The 16,632-nt window shown below is 41.4% G+C and overlaps 1 protein-coding gene across 2 annotated transcripts in view; it reads left to right on the top strand.

The window, feature by feature from the left end:
* MTERF1 (mitochondrial transcription termination factor 1) overlaps nucleotides 1-16,632 on the top strand; it is a 253,282-nt gene that overhangs the window by 186,913 nt on the left and 49,737 nt on the right. The window contains exons 5-7 of one of the 2 annotated variants that reach the window (XR_004432710.1): nucleotides 13,739-13,855; nucleotides 14,778-14,865; nucleotides 15,167-15,216. The gene's annotated coding sequence lies outside the window, so the exon portion shown is untranslated. The remainder of the gene's footprint in view (nucleotides 1-13,738; nucleotides 13,856-14,777; nucleotides 14,866-15,166; nucleotides 15,217-16,632) is intronic. The other variant, XR_004432711.1, reaches the window with a different exon arrangement.

Raw genomic sequence — 16,632 nt, 5'->3', positions numbered from 1 at the left:
CACTCCTGTCCTCTTCCTGGATCAGCTGGACAACTGGGTCCTTGCCTCCTTCAGAAGCTGGCTAGGGGTCTGCATCTCTCCCTGGGAATGGGAGTGTCCATGGTGGGAACCTCAGATTGGTAGTGGCTGGAGCAAGGAGCAGGTCATATGATGGGCTGACAGGTAGCAGGGTCTGCAAAAATGACTTTTTTTTAAAGGTGTAGTTACGACATTCAATGAATGCAACATTGCTATAATTTGATTTAAAAAAATTTTTACTTTAAGTTCCAGAGTAATGTGCAGAACATGCAGGTTTGTTACATAGGTATACATGTGCCATGGTGGTTTGCTGCATCTAACAACCTGTCACCTAGGTTTTGAGCCCTGCATGCATTAGCTATTTGTCCTGATGGTCTCCCTCCCCTTGCCCCAGGCTGAAAAGTCTTGGTGTGTGCTATTAACCTCCCTGTGTCCATATGTTCTCATTGTTCAACTCCTACTATGAGTGAGAATATGTGGTGTTTGGTTTTCTGTTTCTGTGTTAGTTTGCTAAGGATGATGGCTGTCAGCTTCATCCATGTCTCTGCAAAGGACATGATCACATTCCTTTTTATGGCTGCACAGTATTCCATTGTGTATATGTACCACATTTTCTTTATTTAGTCTATCATTGGTAGGCATTTGGGTTGCTTCCATGTCTTTGCTATTGTGAATAGTGCCACAATAAACATATGTGTGTGTGTATCTTCATAAGATAATTATTTATATTCCTTTGGGTATATACCTAGTAATGGGATTGCTGGGTCAAATGGTATTTCCAGGTCTAGATCCTCGAGGAATCACCACACTGTCTTCCACAATGGTTAAACTAATTTACATTCCCACCAACAGGGTAAAAGCATTCCTATTTCTCCACAGCCTCAACAGCATCTATTGTTTCTTGACTTTTTAGTAATTGCCATTCTGACTGGCATGAGATGGTATCTCATTGTAGTTTTGATTTGCATTTTTCTAATCAGTGATGTTGAGCTTTTTTTCATATGTTTGTTGGCCGCATTAATGTCTTTTTCTGAGAAGTGTCTGTTCATGTCATTTGCCCACTTTTTGATGAGGTTGTTTGTTTATTTCTTGTACATTTGTTTAAGTTCCTTGTAAATTCTGGATATTAGCCCTTTGTCAGATGAGTAGATTGCAAAAATTTTCTCCCATTCTGTAGGTTGTCTGTTCACGCTGATGATAGTTTATTTTGCTGTGCAGAAGCTCTTTAGTTTAGTTAGATCCCAGTTGTCAGTTTTAGCCTTCGTTGCAATTGCTTTTGGTGTTTTCGTCATGAGGTCTTTGCCCATACTTATGTCATGAATGGTATTGCCTAGTTTCCTTCTAGGATTTTTATAGTTTTAGGTTTTATATTTAAGTCTTTAATTCATCTTGAGTTAATTTTTGTATAAAGTGTAAGAAAGGGGTCCAGCTTCAGTTTTCTGCATATAGCTAGCTAGTTTTCCTAGCACCATTTATTAAATAGGGAATCCTTTCCCCATTGCTTGTTTTGGTCAGATTTGTCAAAGACAAGATAATTGTAGGTGTGTGGTCTTATTTCTGAGGACTCTATTCTGTTCCATTGATCTATATGTCTGTTCTGGTATCAGTCCTATGCTCTTTTGGTTACTGAAGCCTTGTAGTATAGTTTGAAGTCAGGTAGTGTGATGCCTCCAGCTTTGTTCTTTTTACTTCGGATTTTCTGGGCTATACAGGCTCTTTTTTGGTTTCATATGAATTTTTAAGTAGTTTTTTCTAATTCTCTGAAGAATGTCAATGGTAGTTTGATGGGAGTAGCATTGAATCTATAAATTACCTTGGGCAGTAGGGCCATTTTCATGATATTGATTCTTCCTATCCAAGAGCATGGATTGCTTTTCCATTTGTTTATATCCTCTCTTATTTCTTTGAGCAATGGTTTGTAGTTCTTGAAGAGGTCCTTCATGTTCCTTGTTAGCTGAATTCCTAGGTATTTTATTCTTTGTAGCAATTGTGAATGGGAGTTCATTCATGATTTGGCTCTCTGCTTATATATTGTTGGTGTGTAGAAATGATTATAACGACAAAAGAAAAGGGGGGGCGGAGCAAGATGGCCGAATAGGAACAGCTCCAGTCTCCAACTCCCAGCGCGAGCGACACAGAAGACCGTGATTTCTGCATTTTCAACTGAGGTACTGGGATCATCTCTCTAGGGAGCGCCGGACAATCGGTGCCGGTCAGCTGCTGCAGCCTGACCAGTGTGAGCTGAAGCAGGGCGAGGCATCGCCTCACCTGGAAGCGCAAGGGGGAAGGGAATCCCTTTTCCTAGCCAGGGGAACTGAGACACACAACACCTGGAAAATCGGGTAACTCCCACCCCAATACTGCGCTTTAAGGAAACAGGCACACCAGGAGAATATATCCCACACCTGGCCGGGAGGGTCCCATGCCCACGGAGCCTCCCTCACTGCTAACACAGCCGTCTGCGGCGATCTATCCGCAAGGCAGCAGCGAGGCTGGGGGAGGGGCGCCCGCCATTGCTGAGGCTTAAGTAGGTAAACAAAGCCGCTGGGAAGCTCGAACTGGGTGGAGCTCACAGCAGCTCAAGGAAGCCTGCCTGTCTCTGTAGACTCTACCTCTGCGGACAGCGCACAGCTGCAGTCCATTAGGGGAAAGAGCGGGAGCCGGTGCAGACGCAAACGACTCTGTCTGACAGCTTTGGGGAGAGCCGTGGATCTCCTAATGCGGAGGTTGAGATCTGAGAACAGACAGACTGCCTGCTCAGGTGGGTCCCTGTCCCCTGAGTAGCCTAGCTGGGAGACATCCCCCACTAGGGGCAGTCTGACACCCCACACCTCACAGGGTGGCGTCACCCCTGAGAGGAAACTTCCAAAGAAAGAAACAGACAGGTACACTCGCTGTTCAGCAATATTCTATCTTCGGCAACCTCTGCTGCTGACACCCAGGCAAACAGGTCTGGAGTGGACCTCAAGCAATCTCCAACAGACCAACAGACAGTCCTTCTGACTGTCAGACGGAAAACTATCAAACAGGAAGGACACCTATACCAAAACCCCATCAGTACGTCACCATCATCAAAGTCCAGAGACAGATAAAACCACAAAGATGGGGAAGAAGCAGGGCAGAAAAGCTGGAAATTCAAAAAATAAGAGCGCATCCCCCCTGCAAAGGAGCGCAGCCCATCGCCAGCAACGGATCAAAGCTGGTCAGAGATGACTTTGACGAGATGAGAGAAGAAGGCTTCAGTCCATCAAACCTCTCAGAGCTAAAGGAGGAATTACGTACCCAGCGCAAAGAAACTAAAAATCTTGAAAAAAAAGTGGAAGAATTGACAGCTAGACTAATTAATGCAGAGAAGCTCATAAACAAAATGACAGAGATGAAAACCATGACACGAGAAATACGTGACAAATGCACAAGCTTCAGTAACCGACTGGATCAACTGGAAGAAAGAGTATCAGCGATTGAGGATCAAATGAATGAAATGAAGCGAGAAGAGAAACCAAAAGAAAAAAGAAGAAAAAGAAATGAACAAAGCCTGCAAGAAGTATGGGATTATGTAAAAAGACCAAATCTACGTCTGATTGGGGTGCCTGAAAGTGAGGGGGAAAATGGAACCAAGTTGGAAAACACTCTACAGGATATCATCCAGGAGAACTTCCCCAACCTAGTAGGGCAGGCCAACATTCAAATTCAGGAAATACAGAGAACGCCACAAAGATACTCCTCCAGAAGAGCAACTCCAAGACACATAATTGCCAGATTCACCAAAGTTGAAATGAAGGAAAAAATCTTAAGGGCAGCCAGAGAGAAAGGTCGGGTTACCCACAAAGGGAAGCCCATCAGACTAACAGCAGACCTCTCGGCAGAAACTCTACAAGCCAGAAGAGAGTGGGGGCCAATATTCAACGTTCTTAAAGAAAAGAATTTTCACCCAGAATTTCATATCCAGCCAAACTAAGCTTCATCAGTGAAGGAGAAATAAAATCCTTTACAAATAAGCAAATGCTTAGAGATTTTGTCACCACCAGGCCTGCCTTACAAGAGACCCTGAAGGAAGCCCTAAACATAGAAAGGAACAACTGGTACCAGCCATTGCAAAAACATGCCAAAATGTAAAGACCATCGAGGCTAGGAAGAAACTGCATCAACTAATGAGCAAAATAACCAGTTAATATCATAATGACAGGATCAAGTTCACACATAACAATATTAACCTTAAATGTCAATGGACTAAATGCTCCAATTAAAAGACACAGACTGGCCAACTGGATAAAGAGTCAAGACCCATCAGTCTGCTGTATTCAGGAGACCCATCTCACAGGCAGAGACATACATAGGCTCAAAATAAAGGGATGCAGGAAGATCTACCAAGCAAATGGAGAACAAAAAAAAGCAGGGGTTGTAATCCTAGTCTCTGATAAAACAGACTTTAAACCATCAAAGATCAAAAAGACAAAGAAGGCCATTACATAATGGTAAAGGGATCAATTCAACAGGAGAGCTAACTCTCCTAATATATATGCCCCAATACAGGAGCACCCAGATTCATAAAGCAAGTCCTTAGAGACCTACAAAGAGACTTAGACTCCCATACAATAATAATGGGAGACTTCAACACTCCACTGTCAACATTAGACAGATCAACGAGACAGAAAATTAACAAGGATATCCAGGAATTGAACTCATCTCTGCACCAAGCGGACCTAATAGACATCTATAGAACTCTCCCCCCAAATCAACAGAATATACATTCTTCTCAGCACTACATCGCACTTATTCCAAAATTGACCACATAATTGGAAGTAAAGCACTCCTCAGCAAATGTACAAGAACAGAAATTATAACAAACTGTCTCTCAGACCACAGTGCAATCAAACTAGAACTCAGGACTAAGAAACTCAATCAAAACCGCTCAACTACATGGAAACTGAACAACCTGCTCCTGAATGACTACTGGGTACATAACGAAATGAAAGCAGAAATAAAGATGTTCTTTGAAACCAATGAGAACAAAGATACAACATACCAGAATCTCTGGGACACATTTAAAGCAGTGTGTAGAGGGAAATTTATAGCACTAAATGCCCACAAGAGAAAGCAGGAGAGATCTAAAATTGACACTCTAACATCACAATTAAAGAACTAGAGAGGCAAGAGCAAACCATTCAAAAGCTAGCAGAAGGCAAGAAATAACTAAGATCAGAGCAGAACTGAAGGAGATAGAGACACAAAAAACCCTCCAAAAAATCAATGAATCCAGGAGTTGGTTTTTTGAAAAGATAAACAAAATTGACAGACCACTAGCTAGACTAATAAAGAAGAAAAGAGAGAGGAATCAAATAGACGCAAAAAAATGATAAAGGGGATATCACCACCGACCCCACAGAAATACAACAACCATCAGAGAATACTATAAATGCCTCTACGCAAATCAACTAGAAAATCTAGAAGAATGGATAATTTCCTGGACACTTACACTCTCCAAGACTAAACCAGGAAGAAGTTGAATCCCTGAATAGACCAATAGCAGGCTCTGAAATTGAGGCAACAATTAATAGCCTACCCACCAAAAAAAGTCCAGGACCAGATGGATTCACAGCTGAATTCTACCAGAGGTACAAGGAGGAGCTGGTACCATTCCTTCTGAAACTATTTCAATCAATAGAAAAAGAGGGAATCCTCCCTAACTCTTTTTAGGAGGCCAGCATCATCCTGATACCAAAGCCTGGCAGAGACACAACAAAAAAAGAGAATTTTAGACCAATATCCCTGATGAACATCGATGCAAAAATCCTCAATAAAATACTGGCAAACCGGATTCAGCAGCACATCAAAAAGCTTATCCACCATGATCAAGTGGGCTTCATCCCTGGGATGCAAGGCTGGTTCAACATTCGCAAATCAATAAACATAATCCAGCATATAAACAGAACCAAAGACAAGAACCACATAATTATCTCAATAGATGCAGAAAAGGCTTTTGAAATTCAACAGCCCTTTATGCTAAAAACACTCAATAAATTTGGTATTGATGGAACGTACCTCAAAATAATAAGAGCTATTTATGACAAACCCACAGCTAATATCATACTGAATGGGCAAAAACTGGAAAAATTCCCTTTGAAAACTGGCACAAGACAGGGATGCCCTCTCTCACCACTCCTATTCAACATAGTGTTGGAAGTTCTGGCTAGGGCAATCAGGCAAGAGAAAGAAATCAAGGGTATCCAGTTAGGAAAAGAAGAAGTCAAATTGTCCCTGTTTGCAGATGACATGATTGTATATTTAGAAAACCCCATTGTCTCTGCCCAAAATCTCCTTAAGCTGATAAGCAACTTCAGCAAAGTCTCAGGATACAAATTAATGTGCAAAAATCACAAGCATTCTTATACACCAGTAACAGACAAGCAGAGAGCCAAATCAGGAATGAACTTCCATTCACAATTGCTTCAAAGAGAATAAAATACCTAGGAATCCAGCTTACAAGGGATGTAAAGGACCTCTTCAAGGAGAACTACAACCACTGCTCAGTGAAATCAAAGAGGACACAAACAAATGGAAGAACATACCATGCTCATGGATAGGAAGAATCAATATCGTGAAAATGGCCATACTGCCCAAGGTGATTTATAGATTCAATGCCATCCCCATCAAGCTACCAATGAGTTTCTTCACAGAATTGGAAAAAACAGCTTTAAAGTTCATATGGAACCAAAAAAGAGCCCGCATTGCCAAGACAATCCTAAGTCAAAAGGACAAAGCTGGAGGCGTCATGCTACCTGACTTCAAACTATACTACAAGGCTACAGTAACCAAAACAGCATGGTACTGGTACCACAACAGAGATATAGACCAATGGAACAGAACAGAGTCCTCAGAAATAATACCACACATCTACAGCCATCTGATCTTTGACAAACCTGAGAGAAACAAGAAATGGGGAAAGGATTCCCTATTTAATAAATGGTGCTGGAAAATTGGCTAGCCATAAGTAGAAAGCTGAAACTGGATCCTTTCCTTACCCCTTATACGAAAATTAATTCAAGATGGATTAGAGACTTAAATGTTAGACCTAATACCATAAAAACCCTAGAAGAAAATCTAGGTAGTACCATTCAGGACATAGGCATGGGCAAGGACTTCATGTCTAAAACACCAAAAGCAACGGCAGCAAAAGCCAAAATTGACAAATGGGATCTCATTAAACTAAAGAGCTTTTGCACAGCTAAAGAAACTACCATCAGAGTGAACAGGCAACCTACAGAATGGGAAAAAATTTTTGCAACCTACTCATCTGACAAAGGGCTAATATCCAGAATCTACAAGAACTCAAACAAATATACAAGAAAAAAGCAAACAACCCCATCAAAAGTGGGCAAAGGATATGAACAGACATTTCTCAAAAGAAGACATCCATACAGCCAACAGACACATGAAAAAATGCTCATCATCACTCGCCATCAGAGAAATGCAAATCAAAACCACAATGAGATACCATCTCACACCAGTTAGAATGGCAATCATTAAGAAGTCAGGAAACAACAGGTGTTGGAGAGGATGTGGAGAAATAGGAACACTTTTACACTGTTGGTGGGATTGTAAACTAGTTCAACCATTATGGAAAAGAGTATGGCGATTCCTCAAGGATCTAGAACTAGATGTACCATATGACCCAGCCATCCCACTACTGGGTATATACCCAAAGGATTATAAATTACTCTACTACAAAGACACATGCACACGTATGTTTATTGCGGCACTATTCACAATAGCAAAGACTTGGAATCAACCCAAATGTCCATCTGTGACAGACTGGATTAAGAAAATGTGGCACATATACACCATGGAATACTATGCAGCCATAAAAAAGGATGAGTTTGCGTCCTTCGTAGGGACATGGATGCAGCTGGAAACCATCATTCTTAGCAAACTATCACAAGAAGAGAAACCAAACACCGCATGTTCTCACTCATAGGTGGGAACTGAACAATGAGATCACTTGGACTCGGGAAGGGGAACATCACACACTGGGGCCTATCATGTGGAGGGGGGAGGAGGGAGGGATTGCACTGGGGAGTTATACATGATATAAACGTCATGCACATGTACCCTAGAACTTAAAGTATAATAAAAAAAAAAAAAAGAAGAAAAAAGAAAAAAAAAAAAAGAAATGATTGTAACTTTTGCACATTGATTTTGTATCCTGAGACTTTGCTGATGCTGCATCAACTTAAGGAGCTTTTGAGTTGAGACGATGGGGTTTTCCAAACATAGGATCATCTTGTTTGCAAACAGAGACAGTTTGACATCCTGTCTTCTGATTTGAATATGCTTTATTTCTTTCTCTTGCCTGATTGCCCTGGCCAGAACTTTCAATACTATGTTGAATAGGAGTGGTGAGAGAGGGCATCCTTGTCTTGTGCTGGTTTTCAAAGGGAATGCTTCCAGCTTTTTCCCATTCTGCATGATATTGGCTGTGAGTTTGTCATAAATAGTTCTTATTATTTTGAGATATGTCCCATTAATACCTAGTTTATTGAGAGTTTTTAAACTGAAGGGATGTTAAATTTTATTGAAGGCCTTTTCTGCTTCTATTGAGATAATCATGTGGCTTTTGTCATTGGTTCTGTTTATGTGATGGATTACTTTTATTGATTTACATATGTTGAACCAGCCTTGCATCCCAGGGATGAAGCTCAGTTGATCTTGGTGGATAAGCTTTTTGATGCACTGCTGGATTCAGTTTGCTGGTATTTTATTGGGGATTTCAGCATGCTGCTTATCAGGGATATTGGCCTGAAGTTTTCTTTTTTGTTGTTGTGTCTCTGCCAGGTTTTGGTATCAGGATGATGCTGGCCTCATAAAATGAGTGACTCATAAAAGAGTCGCTCCTTTTCAATTGTTTGGAATAGTTTCAGAAGAAATGGTACTAGCTCTTCTTTGTATCTCTGGTAGAATTCAGCTGTGAATCCATCTGGTTATGGGCTTTTTCTGGTTGGTAGGTTGTTTATTAGTGCCTCAACTTCAGACTTGTTATTGGTCTACTCAGGGCTTTGACTTCTTCCTGGTTTAGTCTTGGGAGGGTGTGTGTGTCCAGAAATTTATCCATTTCTTCTAGATTTTCTAGCTTATTTGCATAGAGGTGTTTACAGTATTCTCTGATGGTAGTTTGTATTTCTCTGGGGTCAATGGTGATATCCCATTTATCATATTTTATTGTGTCTATTTGATTCTTCTCTTTTCTTCTCTATTAGTCTAGTGAGTGGCCTATTTTATTAATTTTTTTCAAGAAACAAGCTCCTGGATTTATTGATTTTTTGAAGCATTTTTCATGTCTCTATCTCCTGTTCTGCTCTGATCTTAGTTTTCTCTTGTCTTCTGCTACCTTTTGGATTTGTTTGCTTTTGCTTCTCTAGTTCTTTTAATTGTGATGTTAGGGTGTCAGTTTGTGATCTTTCTAGCTTTCTGATGTGGGCATTTAGTGCTATAAATTTCCTTCTTTTTTTTTTTTTTTGAGACAGAGTCTCGCTTTGTCATCCAGGCTGGAGTGCAGTAGCACAATCTCAACTCACTGTACCTCTGCCTCCCAGGTTCACGGGATTCTCTTGCCTCAGGCTCCTGAGTAGCTGGGATTACAGGCATGTGCCACCATGCCCAGCTAATTTTTGTATTTTTAGTACAGACAGGGCTTCACTGTCTTGGCCAGGCTGGTCTTGAACTCCTGACCTCCTGATCCACCCACCTCAGCCTCCCAAAGTGCTGGGATTATAGGTGTGAGCCACTGCGCCTGGCCTAAATTCCCCTCTTAACACTGCTTTAGCAGTATCCCAGAGATTCTGTTATGTTGTCTCTTTGTTCTTGCTGATTTTGAAGAAATTCTTGATTTCTGCCTTAATTTCATTATTTAACCAGGAGTCATTCAGGAGCAGGTTGTTCAATTTCCATGTAGTTGTGTGGTTTTGAGTGAGTTTCTTAATCTTGAGTTCTAATTGGATTGCACTGTGGCCTGAGAGACTGTTATGATTTCCATTTTTTCTTCATTTGCTGAGGAGTGTTTTACTTCCAATTATGTGGTCAATTTTAGAGTAAGTGCCATGTGGCACTGAGAAGAATGTATAGTCTTTTGTTTTGGGGTGGAGAGTTCTGTAGATATTTGTTAGGTCCACTTGATCCTGAGCTGAGTTCAATTTCTGAATATCCTTGTTAATTTTCTGTCTGATTGATTTGTCTGATATTGACAGTGGGGTGTTAAAGTCTCCCACTATTATTGTGTGGGAGTCTAAGTCTCTTTGTAGGTATCTATGAACTTGTTTTATTAATCTGGATGCTCCTGTATTGGGTGCATATATACTAAGGATAGTTAGCTCCTCTTGTTGAATTGATCCCTTTACTATTAGGTAATGCTTTTGTCTTTTTTGGTCTTTGTTGGTTTAAAGTCTGTTTTGTCAGAAACTAGGATTGCAACCCCTTCTTTTTTCTGCTTTCCATTTGCTTAGTAAATTTTCCTCCATCCCTTTATTTTGAGCCTGTTTGTGTCTTTGTATGGGTTATGGGTCTCTTGAATGCAGTACACTGATGGGTCTTGACTCTTTATCCAATTTGCCATTCTGTGTCTTTTAATTGGGGCATTTAGCCCATTTTCATTTAAAGTTAATATTGTTACTTGTGAATTTGATCCTGTCATCATAATGCTAGCTGGTTATTTTTGCACACTAGTTGATGCAGTTTCTTCATAGTGTCATTGGCCTTTATATTTTGGTGTGTTTTCGCAGTGGTTGGTACAAGTTTTTCCTTCTCATATTTAGTGCTTTCTTCAGGAGCTCTACAAGGCAGGCCTAGTGGTGATGAATTCCCTCAGCATTTGCTTGTCTGAAAAGGATTTTATTTCTCCTTCACTTATGAAGTTTAGTTTGGCTGGATATGACATTCTGAGTTGAAAATTATTTTCTTTAAGAATCTTGTATATTGGCCCCCAATCTCCTCTAGCTTGTAGAGTTTCTGCTGAGAGGTCTGCTGTTAGTCTGATGGGCTTCCCTTTGTAGATGACCTGGCCTTTTTCTCTAGCTGCTCTTAACATTTTCGCCTTCACCTCCACTTGGATAATCTGATGATTATGTGTCTTGGGGTTGATCTTCTCATAGAGTATCTTAGTAGGGTTCTCTGTATTTCCTGAATTTGAATGTTGGCCTGTTTTGCTAGGTCGAAGTTCTCCTGGATAATATTCTTAAGTGTGTTTTCCAACTTCTTCCAAGAGATGCGGAGGCATCTCTTTCAGGTACTCCAATCAGTCATAGGTTCAGTCTTTTTACATAGTCCCATAGTTCTCAGAAGTTTTGTTCATTCCTTTTCATTCTTTTTTCTCTAATCTTATTTGCCTGCTTTATTTCAGCAAGATAATCTTCAATCTCTGATATTCTTTCTCCTGCTTGATTGATTCAGCTATCTTGTGTGTGCTTCATGAAGTTCTCATGCTGTGTTTTTTAGTTCCATTAAGTCACTTATGTGCCTTTCTAAACTGGTTTTTCTAGTTAGCAGCTCCTGTAACATTTTATCATGGTTCTTAGCTTCTTTGCCTTGGGTTAGAACATGCTCCTTTAGCTCAGTGAATTTTGTTATTTCCCACCTTCTGTGGCATACTTCTGTCAGTTTGTCCATCTCATCCTCTGTCCAGTTCTGTGTCCTTACTGGAAAGGTGTCACAATCATTTGGAGGAGAAGAGTCACTCTGGTCTTTGGGTTTTTCAGTGGTGGTTTTTTTTTTATTCTTTCTCATCTTCATGAGTTTTTCTAGTTTCAGTCTTTGACACTGCTGACCCTTGGATGAGGTTTTTGTGGGGACTTATTTTGTTGATGCTGTTGTGTTGCTTTCTGCTTTTTCTTTGTTTTTCTTTCTATAGTTAGGTCCCTCTTCTGTGGGGCTACTGTGGTTTGCTGGGGGTTCACTTCAGGCCCTATTAATCTGCTCCCATGCCTAGAAATGTCACTTGAGGAGGTTGGAGAACAGCAAGGATGGATGTCTGCTCTTTCCTCTGGGATCTCTGACCTTGAGGGGCACCAACCTGATGCCAGTAGGAATGCTCCTGTATAGGGTGTCTGACCACCCTGTTTTTGGGGGGAAAGTCTCACCCAGTTGGCATGGGAAGCAGGACCCATTTAATGAAGTACTTTGGCTGTCCTTTGGTGGAGGGGGTGTGCTCCTCTGGGGGGAAACCCACTCATCTGGATGCCAAGATTCTCCAGAGCTAGGAGGAGGAAAGACTAAGTCTGTTGGTCCGTGGAGACTATGGCCACCCTCCCCACAGGGGCTCAGGCCCAGGGAGATCAGAGTTCTACCCCTGAGCCCCTGGCTGGAGTTCCTGCAGGGAGGCCCCACCCTGTCAGGAGGGATGGGTCAGGGTCCGTACTGAAGAGGCAGTCTGACTGTGGTCTGCCACAGCTGGTGTGCTGGGCTTGGGGGAATATCTCTTGGGACTAAGCTATCCAGCCTCCCTGGCTCCAGCAGGGGAAAGCACAGCCTGGAGCTATAGTGATGGGTGCTGCCCTTACCCCTTCTGGAGCTTAGTGTGTTAGGTGGCTAGCAGCTGCAGTGATGGCTGCCATGCTTCCCCCAAGGAGCTCAGGCGGCTTAGACAACAGGCAGCCGCACCTGTGGTGATGGCTGCGCCTCCCTCCAGGAACTCGCCAGGCTCAGCCAAATTCCAGCCAAGTGGGTGCTGAGAATCTGTATGACTCCATGACTGGGATCCAAGGCCCTGGTGATGGGCTTACGAGTGGGATCTTCCAATATGTGGGTTGCACGGTTCCATGGAAAAAGCATGGTTTCCTAGGCTGGGTAACATGCTCACTCACTGCTTCCTTTGGCTGGGGATGGGGGCTGCCCTGCCCTGTGTGGCTCTAAGGTGGACTACTGCACCACACTGCCCTTCCTTCCTCTCCGTGGGTCACACCAGCTGCCTAGTCAGTTCTGATGACAGAACCTGGATACCTCAGTTGCTGTGCAGGATTCACATGCTGTTTTGGTTCTTTTTGATGGGAGCCTTGGATCACCACTGCTTCTAGTTGGCCATTTTGGCCCTGCCCTATAGTTTGATTTTGAAAAGTCAAATTATTTTCTCAGATTTGTTTGTAATGCTCTTCTCAGAGGTGACCTTTATTTTGTGTCTTTTGTTTGCATTGCATTGAAAGTGAGGATAAAATTGAGAAGAAGAGGTTCCTCTTTCTCTCCCTTTACCTGCCCTGACAAACTCAAGCTTTCTTCTCTGCAGTGGGAACCTGCCTGGAAGCTTTTGTGTTTCCTTAGCCTTGAACTTGTCACTTTTAAAATGATGAAGTTGGGTACAGGTAAGGTTCTCAAGCTTCTGAAATTAGTTTTCCTTTCTTTAAAACTCTGTTTTATTGTGGAGAAGCACACTGGGTTAATTCATATTTGAGATAATTCTTATAGAAAAAAAGATGTCTTCGTTTGGATTCTCTCTGAATCAGATCCTGAAACAAGGATTTGGGGGCAAGTAGTTTATTTTTGAAGGGGTCCCTGGAAGCACCATGAAGGAGTAGGATTATGGGATGGAGACCTGTGAAAAGTCAAAAGAGAGTGCATTCAGGAGTGGTTACCACCGTGGGTACCTGGGACTCAATCCTGCTGGAGACCCTCTAAGAAACTGTAGTTGCTACAAGGGGTAAGGAAGCTGGGACATTTATTTACCATTTTCCATCTTTTACAGGTTGAAGTTTATGTCAGGAGAAATTAACTCTCCACTATTTCTGGCCTACCTGGATATGGGCAGCACATGCTCTTCAGGCAGAGGAAGTCCAGAGTCAAAGAGACACAAATGCTTGAGGTAGGAACTCATTGGTTTGTGAAGTGAACTGTCTGTCAAAGCAGTAGGCAACCAATGCTACAGGAGTGGGTCAGGGAATATGGGTGAGGCACCAACTGTCTGTGTCAGAAGACTGTTGTTTTCAGATATGAGGAAGTTAGACTTACACTCCCTAAAGTTGTACTCTGTTAGTGGCCATAAAAATAGATCGGTAATGCTTTGTGCTTTTTGTGGATAATTCCTGTTCATCCACCAAATCTCCATTTAGAGCCAATCTACCTGAACTTAATTTATCCTGTAATTCTACACAGGCTGTTCTTGTATTGACCCTAATCATTGTCTCTTGGTGGTCTACCTACCCAGAAAGTATGCTGTTTCCTAACTGCCCACCAGAGCTCCCAAATAAGCCATATCAGAATGCAAGGATAATTTAATTTCATCTTTAGCACCCCCTTTCACCCTCAAAGTGTTTGTTTCTTAGTAAGGAGTATATGTGTTGGGGAGTGGGTGTTTGAACATGGCAATAAACCTACACAGTGGCTCACACTGATGTTCAGCCATGTTCTGAACATGTTATAATTACTGGTGGGCACAGCCTGTCAGAAGTCTGTTTGTACAAAGATTTAAGATCATCCTGGGAGATAATTATTATAAGGGGTGAGGAAGTTAGGGGTGACAGCTTGATCCAGTAATAAGTCTTAGTCATCAGAGGAGGGGGGCTATTCTGAGAATGGTGTGATGTCTGTGACTCAGATTTGTCTCCATTTCTGGCCTCCCTTTAGATCATGTCTCAGTCTTTCAGAGAGTTGAGGGTAAAGTTATAAATGAATACTAAATGAGTTGTTTTGCTAAAACTGTTGGATACTGGAAGTACCAGTAAGATTACTGGAGATCTCTCTAACAGAATGTAGTACAATCTAAAGAGAAAGGGCTTATCTTCCAGTTTCAACAATGTCCTTGGAGAGGGCCAGAAAAGGGCAAGAGGAATTGGAAGCCACACGGTATCTGACAAGGCTTGTTCATTATCATAGGTGAGATGCACCCAGGGATTTGCCAGAACTACTTGGGCAGTGTTTGATTGATGGCTGCATCCCAGGGAAAGCCATAAAATCTGGGTTAGCTGATTAATGCAACCTTATTTGTTCCCACAGGCTGATAAGAACTGGGCAAACTCAAGCTGCAGATGGAACATTCTGATAGATATGGACAAATCCTTTCATTTCTTTTCCACAATCAAGTTTAGGATAGACATATACTGCCTGGTCCATAGTAGTTACTTATACTAGATATCCGTTGAATGAATTAACTTTTCTCATATTTGATACACATCAGGAGTGAGCAAGAATTGAACTGATCCCTGAAAAATTTCTAGTCCCCTTAAGGTAAGGGAACCATTACTTCTTTCTTATTTGCTATGCCTTACAGAAATAAAGTCATGTGATTTTTGTTTTTGTTTTTAAAAAACATTAACAGATATCTAAGTGACTGTGTCAGCCAGGTATGGTGGCTTACTCCTGCAATCCAAGCACTTTGGGAGGCTGAGGAGAGAGGATTGCTTGAGTCCAGGAGTTTGTGACCAGCTTGGGCAATACAGGGAGACATCATTTTTACAAAAAAAAATAAAATATTTGCCAGGCACGGTGGTGTGCACCTGTTGTCCCAGCTACTAGGGACGCTGAGGTGGGAGGATTGCTTGTGTGGGAGTTCCAGGCTGCAATGAGCCGTGATTGTGCCAATACACTCCAGCCTGGATGACAGAGTGAGACCCTGTCTCATAGATAAGTAAATAAATGACTTCATCATTGTGAAAACTTCAGAAAAATGAATTCACTGGTGGATTAGTTTAATTGATTACCCTCAGTTTGGCATCACTTGCTAACAGTGTGTCTTTGGACAAGTTACCTAATATCTCAGAACCTCAGATTCTTCTGTAAAATTGAGATAACATTACCTACCTAATAATTATGTACATAAAGTGCTTGGTATAGCATATAGGACATGAAATAATTATAATAAGTAATTATAATGATAATGACAATCATCATTGTCATCTTTTAGATAATCTATGGCGATGCTAAATAAGATCCACCTAGGGAACTGCCTCTACTTTGTTCTTTGTTTTTTAGTTGGTTTTCTGCCTAAGAATAAATATGTAATGTAACCTTCATAACAACTTTTTAATTAAGCCTTTGGTAGAGAGGCTTATAAAAAGTTTCTGGAAATTTAGATATATTGACTATGTCCAGTGATTTTGTTTTATCTATTTTTGATCCCCTCAGAAAGTATCAACAAATCAGAGACTTCATTTCCTCTTATATCACCCGGGTTGGCTTTTCCGTATCAGCTTTTGCTTGTTTGCATCTTTTGGCTAAACCAGTACTTAAAACTAGGGCCTATTGTGTACTTCTCCTGATGTATCTTTGTAGGCTGCTTGAAGCAATGTTTGCTGGAGCCGTGTGAAAGTGTATATTGTCTAGAAGACAGAACTATTTTTAGCTTGAAAGTAGAGCTGTGTTTTTCCTTCTTGGCAAATTCCTTTTCTTTTGATGAAAGCCATAACTTGAAGGTAGTGGTGACAGATTAGGGCCCTAATTGCTGTGTTGTTGGAAATAAAGAGAGATGTTTATTGCTAATCAGGTAAATAACAGACTAAATTTCATCAGTGTAGTAAGATGAGCCCGCTCAGTGGGCTGGTCTTGTAGAATACTTTTTCTGGTGAGCCTGGGAAAACTTGTGAAGTGGCAATAGTAAAAACAGCATATGGTCTTTGCTGGAACTTTGTCATATATTAGCAATGT

Source organism: Trachypithecus francoisi, unplaced genomic scaffold (genome assembly GCF_009764315.1).
Source record: "Trachypithecus francoisi isolate TF-2019V2 unplaced genomic scaffold, Tfra_2.0 Lachesis_group4, whole genome shotgun sequence".
In the NCBI taxonomy this organism is placed as follows: domain Eukaryota; kingdom Metazoa; phylum Chordata; class Mammalia; order Primates; family Cercopithecidae; genus Trachypithecus; species Trachypithecus francoisi.
The sequence above is the reverse complement of the archived record's forward strand: the minus strand, read 5'-3'. Positions and strand labels throughout refer to the sequence as shown.